Source organism: Chiloscyllium punctatum, chromosome 3, assembly GCF_047496795.1.
Source record: "Chiloscyllium punctatum isolate Juve2018m chromosome 3, sChiPun1.3, whole genome shotgun sequence".
Lineage (NCBI taxonomy): Eukaryota > Metazoa > Chordata > Chondrichthyes > Orectolobiformes > Hemiscylliidae > Chiloscyllium > Chiloscyllium punctatum.
The window spans coordinates 115653136-115665986 of record NC_092741.1 but is presented as its reverse complement, the minus strand read 5'-3'; the positions used below and the strand labels follow the sequence as shown (position 1 = coordinate 115665986).

Sequence of the window (12851 nt, the reverse complement as noted above, 5' to 3'; positions counted from 1 at the left end):
TGCGTTCCAGTAAAATCAAACCTAATCTAGCCAATCTTTCTTCATAGCTAAAATCCCCCAAACCAGGCAACATCTTGGTAAACCGTTTCTGTGCCCTCTCCAAAGCGTCCACATTCTTCTGGTAGTGTCCTGACCAGTCTGTACTTAATATTCCACATGTGGCCTCACTGAAGTTCTATAAAGCTGCAGCATCACTTGTCTATACTTATAGTCAGTGCCCCTTCCAATGAAGCCATGATGTGGAGGTGCTGGCGTTGGACTGGGGTGGACAAAGTTAAAAATCACAAAACACCAAGTTATAGGCCAACAGGTTTATTTCGAAGTACTAGCTTTCGGACCGCTTCTCCTTCATCAGGTAACTAGTTGGACAGGATCATTAGACATATAATTTATATCAAAAGATCATAGCATCATGCAACTGATACAATATATTGAACAAACCTACATTGCTGTTAAATCTTTTAGCTTTTAGAATGGGTTACAGGTATTTAATCAATAATATGTAAATCCGAGAATTCCTTTCAAGTCACATTCCTGAGATAACATAAGGTTTTATAAACAAAAGTGACATCTTAAGATTAGATTACTTACAGTGTGGAAACAGGCCCTTCGGCCCAACAAGTCCACACCGCCCCGCCGAAGCGTAACCCACCCATACCCCTACATCTACATCTACCCCTTACCTAACACTACGGGCAATTTAGCATAGCCAATTCACCTGACCTGCACATCTTTGGACTGTGGGAGGAAACCGGAGCACCCGGAGGAAACCCACGCAGACACGGGGAGAATGTGCAAACTCCACACAGTCAGTCGCCTGAGGCGGGAATTGAACCCGGGTCTCTGGCGCTGTGAGGCAGTGCTAACCACTGTGCCACCGTGCCGCCCACGAACTCAGACAATACATTAAAGGTGTGAGGTTACAGTCTGTCTGTATTCCAATCTTGACTCAGATTGGATCTATTTCCAAAGTAGGAATTTATAAAATTTCACATGGATTGACTGCCTACAGATTGTGCGCTTTTTGAACAAAATAGAATGTATCTGCAAACACAATTCTGCAAATGCAAATTCACCCTACAGTCCTATATGTGTTTGTGCGTGTATGTGAGGGAGAGAGTGTATGTGTGGGAGAGAGTGTGAGTGGGTGCGTGTGAGTGCTTGTGTGTGTGCGGGTGCTTGGTACAGTGTGACAGAGTATAAGTTTGTGAGAGGGTGAGCACATGGGTGAGAGTGTGTGGGGTGCATGCGTGTGTCTGAGAGACAGTGTATGTATGAGAGAGGGTCTGTGTGAGTGTGTGAGCATGTGTGCTTGTGTGGGAGTGTGTACGTGAGAATGTATAGTGTAGTGGGGTCACCTGTAGTGTGATATGAACCCAAGGTCCTGGGTTAAGGCCACCCTCATGGGTACCAAACTTGGCTATCAGCCTTTGCAGAGTGGACGAGCAGAGGCTGATAGCCGCATTTGGAAATATAACCAGTCTGACTCAAGATTGGAATACAGATAGACTCCAACCTCAGATGAATTGACACCTGCAACCCATTCTAAAAGATGAAAGACTTAACAGCAATCTAAGTATGTTCAATATATGGTATCAATTGCGTGATATGATGATCTTTTGCTATAAATTCTGTGTCTTATGTCCTGCCCCATTAGTTACCTGATGAAGGAGCAGTTTTCCAATGAAGGCAAGCATGCCATAAACCTTTTTTTACTACCTTTTCTGCCAGCAATGCCACCTTCAGTGATCTATGGATCTGTACCTCCAGATCCCTCTGCATACCAATACTCCGAAGAGTTCTGCCGATCACTGTAAAATTTTCACCTGTACTTGACTTTTCAAAACACATGTTTCTAGACCATAGAAGTCAATGGCGGGAAGAAAACTGATCTATTTTCAGATGGAATTTCTTGCCCCTGGTAGTGATGAACTTGGAGGCCGAAAAGGCACTTACTTTCTATTTGGTGGCGTACTCAAACCCCATTGCCTTCAAGCCTCTACTATAATTAAATTCTGGATGGGAAGATCCATTGTCAAACTGGTCTTAAGTGGCTAGTTAAGAATCACTGAAGAGTCCAAGCCTGACGTTGTAGGATTAACCCAGCTACATGATGGCTGTCACCATGCCATGTGTAAGACAGTTGTTACGCTGCCACTAACTTGTGGGGGGTAGGGGGGAGATGTATTGATTAGAGGAAATGAGTACCTGATCAAGGGACTGAGTACTGATCAGAGGAGTGGCCACTTGGAGTCACCACCTTGTTTCCAATCCTCTCTGAGATTATCACCCTGAGAAAGCACACCCTCACCGAGCTCACTTAGCTTTGTTCATAATTGAGGTACTCAACTGGGAGGGGAATGGGATATGCAGCTATACTTCTTCCTCATACCATAGACTGGTCTCATTAAGTTATAGAGTCCTGATTCCAAGGAAGGTCCATGAGTGGCCTCACCACCACCGCATTAGGGTGTGGTTCAGCGGGACTCTCTGGAAGAGGTAGAGGTAACTGAGTCTACAGCTTCCTGATAAGATCCCCAGGTCTGAAGAAGATTTCTGGTCAACAACTGAAATTCTTGCCACCAGGATTGTGGTATGATGTGTATACTTTGATTTAAGGTCAACTGTGAATAATGTTGTTACCTGGTAACAGCAAAATCTAACCCAACTGTATCCTTATTCAAATATATAACAGAAAAGTATTTATAAACTAAAAAAAGATTGAGATTAAATTTCATGTTTGATCTGTCTAAGCTGAATGCTTGCCGAGAAAACAAAATATAACAAGTAGTAATCAATACAGATTACAAAAAAGGAAAGTTATATTGCACTCATCTTAGTGAATGCTGAAGAAGTCATAGAGTAGTACAGCAAATCTGTTATATAACACACCACATAGTACACTCACACAAACATACAAATTAAGACCAAGGTGTAAGCCCCTTGAGCCTATTCTGCTATTCAATAAGATTACAACTGATCTTAGTACTCCACATTCCCACCTATCAAGTACTTTAGATGGGTCAGTTTTTGTCCAATGTGTGCAGGAGGGTTTCCTGACACAGTATGTAGACAGGCCAACAGGGGGCGAGGCCACATTAGATTTGGTACAGAGTAATGAACCCAGCCAGGTGTTAAATTTGGAGGTAGGTGAGCACTTTGGTGATAGTGAGCACAATTTGGTTATGTTTACTTTAGCAATGGAAAGAAATAGGTATACACTGCAGGGTAAGAGTTATAGCCGGGGAAAGGCAATTATGGTGTGATTAGGCAAGATTTAGGATGCGTGAGATGGGGATGGAAACTGCATGGGATGGGCACAATTGAAGTGTGGGGCTTATTCAAGGAACAGCTACTGTGGGTCTGTGATAAGCATGTACCTCTCAGACAGGGAAGAAGTTGTCGAGCACGAGAGCTGTGATTTACTAAGGAAGTTGTCAAGAGGAGGAAGAAGAAGAAGGCTTATGTTAGGATGAGAAGTGAAGGCTCAGTTGGGCACTTGAGAGTTACAAGTTAGCCAGGAAAGACTGAAGAGAGAGCCAAGAAGAGCCAGGAGGAGACATGAGAAGTCATTGGCAGATAGAATCAAGAAAAACCCTAAGGCTTTCTATAAGTATATCAGGAATAAAAGAATGACGACAGTAAGATTAAGGCTTTTGCCCGAAACGTTGATTTTACTGCTCCTCGGATGCTGCCTGAACTGTTGTGCTTTTCCAGCACCACTCTAATCTAGACTCTGGTTTCCAGCATCTGCAGTCATCGTTTTTACAGTAAGATTAGGGCCAATCAAAGATAGTAGTGGGAAGTTGTGCGTGGAGTCACAGGAGATGAGGAAGCGTTAAATGAACATTTTTTTGTCAGTATTCACACTAGAAAAGGACAATGTTGTTGAGGAGAACACTGAGATACAGGCTACGAGACTAGATGGGATTGAGATTCACAAGGAGGAGTCGTTAGCAATTCTGGAAAGTGTGAAAATAGATAAGTTCCCAGGGCTGGATGGGATTTTCCTAGGATTCTCTGAGAAGCCAAGGAGGAGATTGCTGAGCCTTTGGCTTTGATCTTTATGTCGTCATTGTCTACAGGAATAGTGCCATAAGACTGGAGGATAGCACATGTTGTTCCCATGTTAAAGAAGGGGAGCAGAGACAATCCTAGTAATTATAGACCAGTGAGCCTTACTTCAGTTGTGGAAACAGTTATAAGAGAGACGATTTATAGTAATCTAGAAAGGAATAAGTTGATTAGTGATAGTCAACACAATTTTGTGAAGGTCATGCCTCACAAACCTTATTGTGTTCTTTGAGATGGTGACCAAATAGGTGGATGAGGGTAAGGTGGCTGATGTGTTGCATATGGATTTCAGTAAGGCATTGGATAAGGTTCCCATGGTAACTATTGCACAAAATACGGAGGGTGATTTAGCAGTTTGGATCAGAAATTGGCTAGCTGAAAGAAGACAGAGGGTGGTGGTTGATGAGCAATATTCATCAGTTGAGTTATGAGTGGTGTACTGCAAGGATCTGTTTAGGAGCCACTGCTGTTTGTCAGTTTTATAAATGACTTGGATGAGGGATGGGTTCGTAAATTTGCAGATGACACGAAGGTTGGTAGGGTTGTAGATAGTGCCGAATGATGTTGTAGGTTACAGAGAGACATAGATAAGCTGCAGAACTGGGCTGAGAGGTGGCAAATGGAACTTAATATGGAAAAATGTAAGGTGATTCACTTTGGAAGGAGTAACAGTAATGCAGAGTACTGGGCTCATGGTAAGATTCTTGGTAGTGTAGATGAGCAAAGAGATCTTGGTGTCCATGTACATAGATCCCTGAAAGCTGCCACCCAGGTTGATAGGGTTGTTAAGAAGCCATATGGAGTGTTAAATTGTATTAGTAGTGCGATTGAGTTTTGGAACCATGACATCATGCTGCACCTGTACAAAACTCTGGTGCGGCCGCACTTGGGTACATTGTGTACAATTCTGGTCACCGCATTATAGAAAGGATGTGGAAGCTTTGGAGAGGGTTCCGAGGATATTTACCAGATTGTTGTCAGGTATGGATGGAAAGTCTTATGCGGAAAGATTGAGGGACTGGAAGCTATTTTCGTTAGAGAGAAGAAGGTTGAGAGGTGACCTAATTGAGACATATAAGATAGGATGGACAGTGAGAGCCTTTTTCCTCGGATAGTGATGGCTAGCACGAGGGGCATAGCTTTGAATTGATGGGTGATAGATATAGGACAGATTCCAGAGATAGTTCCTTTACTCAGAGAGTAGTATGGGCGTGGAACGCATTGCCTGTAACAGTTGTAGACTTGCCAACTTTAAGGGCATTTAAGTGGTCATTGGATAGACATTTGGAGGAAAATGGAATAGTATAGGTTAGATGGGTTTCAGACTGGTTTCATAGGTTGGCATAATATCGAGGGCCGAAGGGCCTGTACTGTGCTGTAATATTCTATGTTCTATCAGTAATAACTTATCAACCCTGGTATTATCAAGAATCCAGCTACCTCCATATTAAAAATATTAAAGACTCTGCTTCCATTACTTTTGGAGGAATAAAATTCCAAAGGCTTGTGACTCTCTGCGAGAAAAAAATCTTCTTCTGTGACTTATTTTTAAACAGTGATGTCTAGTTTCTACATGAGTCCATAAGAGGAACATCCCTTCCATGTGCACCCTCTGAAGACTCCTCACAATTTTATATCTTTCAATCAACTTACCTTGTATTCTTATACCTTTCAATCAAGTCACCGAATACTTTTTCAAACTCCAGTGAATACAAGCCTAGCTTGTCCATTTTTCCTCAAAAGAAGCTGCCAGGTATTAACCTCCTGATCTCATTACTGAGATAAGACCATGTGTATTCATGGAACAAGTAGCAGAATAAATAATGATTTGCTGTAAAAGCAAAAATAGATTCAGGTTGTAGAACAGGCTGGGAATTGGTGTTTGACAGATTGCTGCTGAGATCACAACTGTTCAGAATTTACATAAAGACTTGGACTCAGGAATATTTTTAAAAATTCATTAATGAGGTGAGGGCATCACTGGCTGGGACAGCATTTATTGCCCAGAGGGCATTTAAAAGTCAATCACAATATATGGTCTGGAGTCACATGTAGGTCAGAATAGGTAAGAATGGCCATTTCCTTCCCTAAAGAACATTAATGAGCCAGATAGGTATTTTTTCCCTATAACATCATCATTAGACTCTTAATTCCAGATTTTTATTGAATTCAAATTCCACCATCTGCCCTGTGTGGGATTCAAACTCAAGTCTTTGGAACATTACTTAGGCATCTAGATTAACAATCCAGAAATATTCCATTTGGCCATTGCCTTTTGTAATCGGAATACAATTGCAAAATTTGTTGATGATTCCAAATTCTGATGTATAGTTAATGTTAAGAACCATAACATAATATGTGAAGATATTATTAAAATTGTGAATTAATGTGTAGCTAGCAAATAAATTTCAATAAGGATAAATGAGAGGTTGTGGAATTGGTAGCTGAATAAGGAGGCCACTTTATTCTTGGAAAATAAAAGAAGAAAATGAATTGAAGAGGACTAATACACAAATAAATAAAGATTGCCCACTAATTGTTGTATAAAATGTGGTGGTAAGCTGTGTTCTTGAACTGCTGTAGTCCTTGGGGTATATGGACATTCACAGCTCTGTTAGGAAGGAAGTTCCAGATATTTAAAAGAGTGAAGGAACAGTGATATAGTTCCAAATCAGGATGATGTGTGATTTGGAGTGGGTATTGCAGCTGGTGGTGTTTCCTTGCATTTTACGCTCTTGACTTTCTAAATGCTAGAGAAAATAGGTTTGGAAGTTGCTGTCTGAAAAGCTTTGGTGAGATACCACAGTGCATTTTGTAGATGGTACACAGTGCTGTCACTGGGCATTATCAACCTCCCGGGGTTACCACTGACCAGAAGCTGAAATGGACCAATCATATAAGTGATGTGACTGCAAGAGTAGGTCAGAGGCTGGGAATTCTGCTATGAATAACTGACCTCCTTGCTTCCCAATGTCTGTCCATCATCTACAAGGCAGAGATCATGGATGTAATGGAATAATTTCACTCATCTTGGACGGATGCAGCTCTAACAATATTCAAGAAGCTCAACAACATCTAGGACAAATTAACCTGCTTGATTGACACCTCATCCACCAGCCTAAACATTCATTCCTTCAGCCACCAAAGCACAGAGGCAGCAGTGCATAATGTCGACAAGATGCACTGCAGCAAATCATCAAAACTCCTTCCAAGCACGCACACCTCTATCAACTAAAAGACAAGGACAGCAGATTGCTGGTAACACTACCATAGTGTCATAGAGTCTTACCACCTTTGAGTTTCCTTTCAAATCTCACAACATCCTTATTTGGAACTTTACTGCTGCTTGTCGATCGTCACTTGGTCAAAATCTTGGAACTCTCTCCCTGCCAATATTGTGACTTTATCTACGTAAAACAGACTGCCTCAAATTAAGAAGATGGGTCACCACCACGTTCTCAAGGACCTAGCCAGTGATGCTCACATCCAAATAAAAGCACATACACCTGTAGAAAAAGTTCTTACTTCAGAATGGTAAGAATATGGAACCAATGACAAGTAATTGATCAGTCAAGTAGAACAGATGATTTTATTGAAAGTTAAGTAAACACAGGTAGGAAAAATGAACAGGAAGTTATGATGAAAAGGTGAGATGAAGTGGGATAAGAAGGCTTGCACAAAGCTCATATATTAAGTTAGATTTGTTGAGCTTAATGTTCTCTTAGGTTGCTCGGCATTCTCTGTAAGAAAATTCTGCTTTACAGCTATGTGTATATGATGTTCATCGAGGAAGGGCAAATTTATATATATTATTGTCTGTTTTTCACTCTGAAAGGGGACTTTTAAGATAAGTTGCTTTTTGTAGGACCTGGTGTGCACAAATTGGCACCAGTGGCTACAATTCAAAAATACTTACTTGGCAATAGAAAGCTTTGGGATGTCTTGAAGTTGTGAAAAGCACAATTTAAATGCATAAGTCTTCCTTTCATTGTGTCATTTTTACTGAGTATTGTACATAGCAAGGGTCAATCAGGGTAGAAATGCTGTCCATTTAATTCAAATGTGAATTGATTTGTGAAGTGAGTTGGGAAGTCATGTTGAGGTTGTATAGGACATTGGCGAGGCCTCTTTTTGGAATACCTAGTCCAGTTCTGTTCATCCAGTTATAGCAAAGATATTATTAAGCTGGAGAGAGTTCAGAAGAGATTTCCCAGGATGTTGCCTGGAAGGAAGGTTTGGGTTATAAAGAAAGGCTGGATAGGCTGGGACATTTTTCACTGGAGGGTAGGAAGTTGAGAGGCGACCTGATAGAAGTTTATAAAACAATAAGGGATATAGATAAAGTTAATATTAGCTGTCTTTTCCCTAGGATGGGAGATTTCAAGGCTAGAGGACAAGTTTTAAGGTTAGAGGAGAGAGATATAGAAAAGACACGAGAGGCAAATTTTTTACACAAAGGGTGGTTTGTATATGGAATGAACTTCCTGAGGAAGTGGTGGTTTGGGTACAATGACAATGTTTAAAAAACATTTGGATAGGTACATGATTAGGAAAGGTTTGGAGGGATATACGCCAGGAGAGGCAGGTGGGACTAGTTTAGTTTGGGATTATGTTTTGGCATGGACTGATTGGACTGAAGGGTCTGTTTCCGTGCCGTATAATTCTATGACTCTACAAGAAGTATAGTATTAAATTGATTGAGTGGTAGCAATCTTTGAGGTCAAGTCTTGCTACAGATTAAACCACACAGTTGAAGTTTCTGTATTATGATGCGGGGTTGATATCCAGAAGGGTGAGTCACACGTAATAGAAGTGAAATGGTCTTGCCATCTCAGCCTTAGACAGCAGAATGTCAAAGGTTGAAATTCTAGTTTTCTTTCTGGAGTTCAGAAATTTATGAGATTAGATTTTTGAGTGAGGTCCCCATCCCCAGGGGAAAATGGTCAATCGTCCTGAATTTGATGGGATAGCCTTTTAATTAGCAGGGGAAGTGATTTATTTAGATGGAAGAACAAGGGGCCACAGTGTCATGCCGATTCTGACACACTTCTTATTTTTTATGTAACTTGTTTTTGAATCAACCTGTTCAGAGATGTTATTACACAGCTTGGGAACATGTTGGACTTGAACCAGGCCGCCTCGCGCAGGGGTAGGGACACTATACCACAAGAGGGTGGGGGTTCTGGTGGGACTGGGGATAGTACTCAAGAAGTGTGGTCCAATTTAAATAGACAACTGCTGCAATTACTGTGACTGCAGTCTCACTGACCCAATTGCTGTACTAATTGTTGATTAGAAAAGGCAAAGGATTGGAACTGGAACACAGCTTCCCCTCACTTTGTTTATGAGGATCTGGTGGCACTTTTGGTGGCAGTGAGGATGAAGAAGGAGATTTTCTTTATAGACAATTGCAGAAAACGTTCAGCCTTTCCTTCAAGCAGGCCTGGTCAAGGTAGTGGATACTGTGACCAGTCAGAATGCAGTCAGGAGGAACTGAGTGCAGTGCCAGAAAGGGTTCGATGATCTTTTCTCTTTCTGGCAAGGTGTGGACCATGCCAAACCCTCATGATAATCCTCGAAGTACCCCAAGCACATACATACCAGCTGAGGAGGATGAAGGCACATGTGGCTCTTGCATGTGTCAGAAATGTATATCCGAGATGTCTACTTACCATTCAGGATGGTTCAATTCTATATTGCTTTTGAGGACCTATCAGCACGATACAAGCAGCTTCTTACCTCAACAAGTCATTGATACTGGCAACGGAACTAGCAGTGCCTTATCTCTGTTTCTCTCTTTTATTCTTGAAGAAGAAAGCAGCACACAATACCCAGAAAATGAGTCATACAGGAAGAGTCTTTATTCTATAAATCATTACTATCATACAAGAGGAAGCATTAAAGATCTCCAGCATAGCTGATCGTAAGAAAGGCAGGGAAGATGAAATTGACATCCTTGATGAACATCATGATTAGGAACTGAAAAGGATAGATTATGTGTCTCTATTGCACCCCAATCTATCTGACAGCACTGCAGAGACTTCTGCTCTACAAGGCTAGTTTTTACAATCTTTTTCTGTTTCTTCCACAGATTCAAGGTAGAACAACAGATTACTGTTTCTGCACTGGGCCTAGAACTGCCACTAAAGTCTTCATAGTAATTATTATTATACTTTACATATACATCCTCCATCAGTATAGATGCAGTCACCTTGGTGTAACCTCACAGATATATAGATTGGGTACCAAGTGATGAGTATGTCACAGGTTTGCATGAGGAAGTGGTAATGATGGAGCTGTGGAGAGACTCCTTGCAAGAAGACACTCCTTGCAAGAAGCTCAAGTGGGAACCAACACAGGACCTCAGCAGTCATAAGAAAGGAAACCAGCAGCAACAGATGCGTTTCCATATGTTGGAGTTCACTGGTATGAGTAAGGTGGCATTAATGGGATTTTAGTGCATGACCTCCTTTTTTTGAGAGATTGGCTAACCATATGGACAGCCATATGTAATAGCACTTGGAATACATGCAGGAAGCATGCATGACAATTGCAGACTACCTGCTACACTTTAAATCCTGAGCAGTCAGTGGTGCTAATGGTACAGTAATGTTTGGAAACAATGCCAGTTTATTCATTTGGCATCCTCTTCTAGCCATCTAGAGATAAGGATTGAAGCAGTCACAGAGAAAGATGAGAGTGTCACCCTTTATATCATCATCAGTGACCTTAGCCCCTTGTCATTGGGCCCTGCTGAACTCATGTGCCCTCAGTCAGAAACTGCCCCAACGTTAAAGCAGGTGCAGTAAGCTCGAGAGGTTCTACAATCTGCACCTCAATGTTCAGGACCATCAGTGTGTGCATTGCAGTATCCCCCAAGGCCAGAAGAGGAACTGGGGGATTCACTACAACTGAAAAGAATATGAAGTTGGACACAGGGTTTCTCTTTTTGAACAATAAAATAATGACATGAAACCAGATATGTGAACTTCCTTTTATTAATGGCGAGATAGAAAAGAGGGATAAAGTAATGAAAGACAGCAAGGGCTATTCAGCAGGGACAGTGAAACCTCTGTACATTTGTGCACCTCGACTACTGGTATCAGTTGAGATATTCAAGTTTGTATCTTCAATGGAACTGCTCTCACAGGTTGCTAAAAGCAAGTTCTAGACTGCCCTTCTGTCAGATCGGCTGTACTGAAATATTTCTGTATTAGATAATTGCTGACATTAATGTCATCTTGATTAGACCCTTGAATGTAGCACCGAGCTTGAACAACTTCCTGTCCACCTCTGTGTTCTGCATCTTCCTCTGCCTATTTCTTTTCTACCTCCTCCTCCTCCTCCTCTGCCTTGATGAGCTGTGCTGATCTAGCACATCACTAGCACAAGGTCTACACTTGTCTGGAGGCCCATGTTATGGAAACAGCAGCAGATCATCAGAATTCAAAAACACTGCATAAGAACTTAAGGAGTAGGAACAAGACCAGCCCCTTGAGCCTACCCGGTCATTTACCAAGATCATTGCTGATCTGTCCAAGGCCTCAACTCCCTTTTGTGCCATCTCATCATAGTCCTCAACCTCACAATATTTCAAACATTTATCTACATCTTCTTTAAATATTTTCAGTGATGTAACCTTCACAGTTCTCTCTCATAGCCTCATTTTCCAGCACTTGACTGATAGCAGTGCATGCCTTCTTAAATGTTATGAAGGTTTCTGCAACTGTTACCATTACAGGCAGTGAGTTCTAGATTCCCACTACCCTCTGCGTGAAAACATTTTTTTCTCACATCTCTTAATCTTCTGCCCCTTACCTTAAATGCATGACCCTGGTCACTGATTTCTCCATCAGGTAGAAAAGTTTCTGCCTGTCGACCCTATCTTTGCTCCTTATAATTTTATCCATCTCAACAGAATAGACTTCTAGACACTTATTACCCTCTGAGAGAAGAAATTCTTTCAAATCTCAGTTTTAAATGAGAGCCCCTTATACTGTAACTGTCTTCTAGTTCAAAATTCCCCCACTAGTGGAAATATCTTCACCTCATCTACCCATCTAAACTCCCTCAGAATCTTCTTTATTTCAATAAGATCACCTCTCATTCTTCTAACCTCTAATCTATTTAGCTATTCTTGACAAGTCAATCCCTTCATTGCAGGAATCAGCTCAGTGAATCTCTTTTGAACTGTCTCCAATGCTCAAATGTTGTTTCTTAAATATGGGGACCAAATCTGTAAAGAGTACCGTAAATGTGGTCTTGCCAATATAGGACTGCCCTAATTTTGAACTCCAATCTTCCATCAATAAAGATCAAAATTTCATTTGCCTGTTTAATTATTTCCTGTGTCTCCATGCAAAACACTACCCAGAACCCACTACGCTACATTTTTTGGAGTCTCTCCACTTAAAAATAGCCTGCCTTCTAATTCTTCCTATCAAAATGCATAATTTCATACTTAAACTTCAGCTGCCAAGTTTTTTTCCCATTCATTCAACCTATCTAAATCACTTGCAGATTCCTTATATCCTCATCACAACATGCTCTCACAACTATTCTGGTATTGTATTTGGACATATTACACACTGCCCCCTCTTCCAAGTCATTAACATACAGTAAATAATAGAGGCCCAAGAATTGATCCTTGTGGTACCCCAATAGTTACATCTTTCTAAACTGAAAAAGACCCATAATCTTGAGTCTCTATCACAACTTATCAGATGCTTTTTGGAATTTCAAATACACTACATTTAATGGTTTCCTTTTATCAAGTC

At 41.1% G+C, this 12851-nt stretch overlaps 1 protein-coding gene across 1 annotated transcript in view; it reads right to left on the bottom strand.

The window, feature by feature from the left end:
- The window catches only part of col21a1 (collagen, type XXI, alpha 1), a 448863-nt gene that overhangs the window by 46102 nt on the left and 389910 nt on the right, over positions 1 to 12851 (bottom strand). The gene's annotated exons all lie outside the window — the stretch shown is intronic.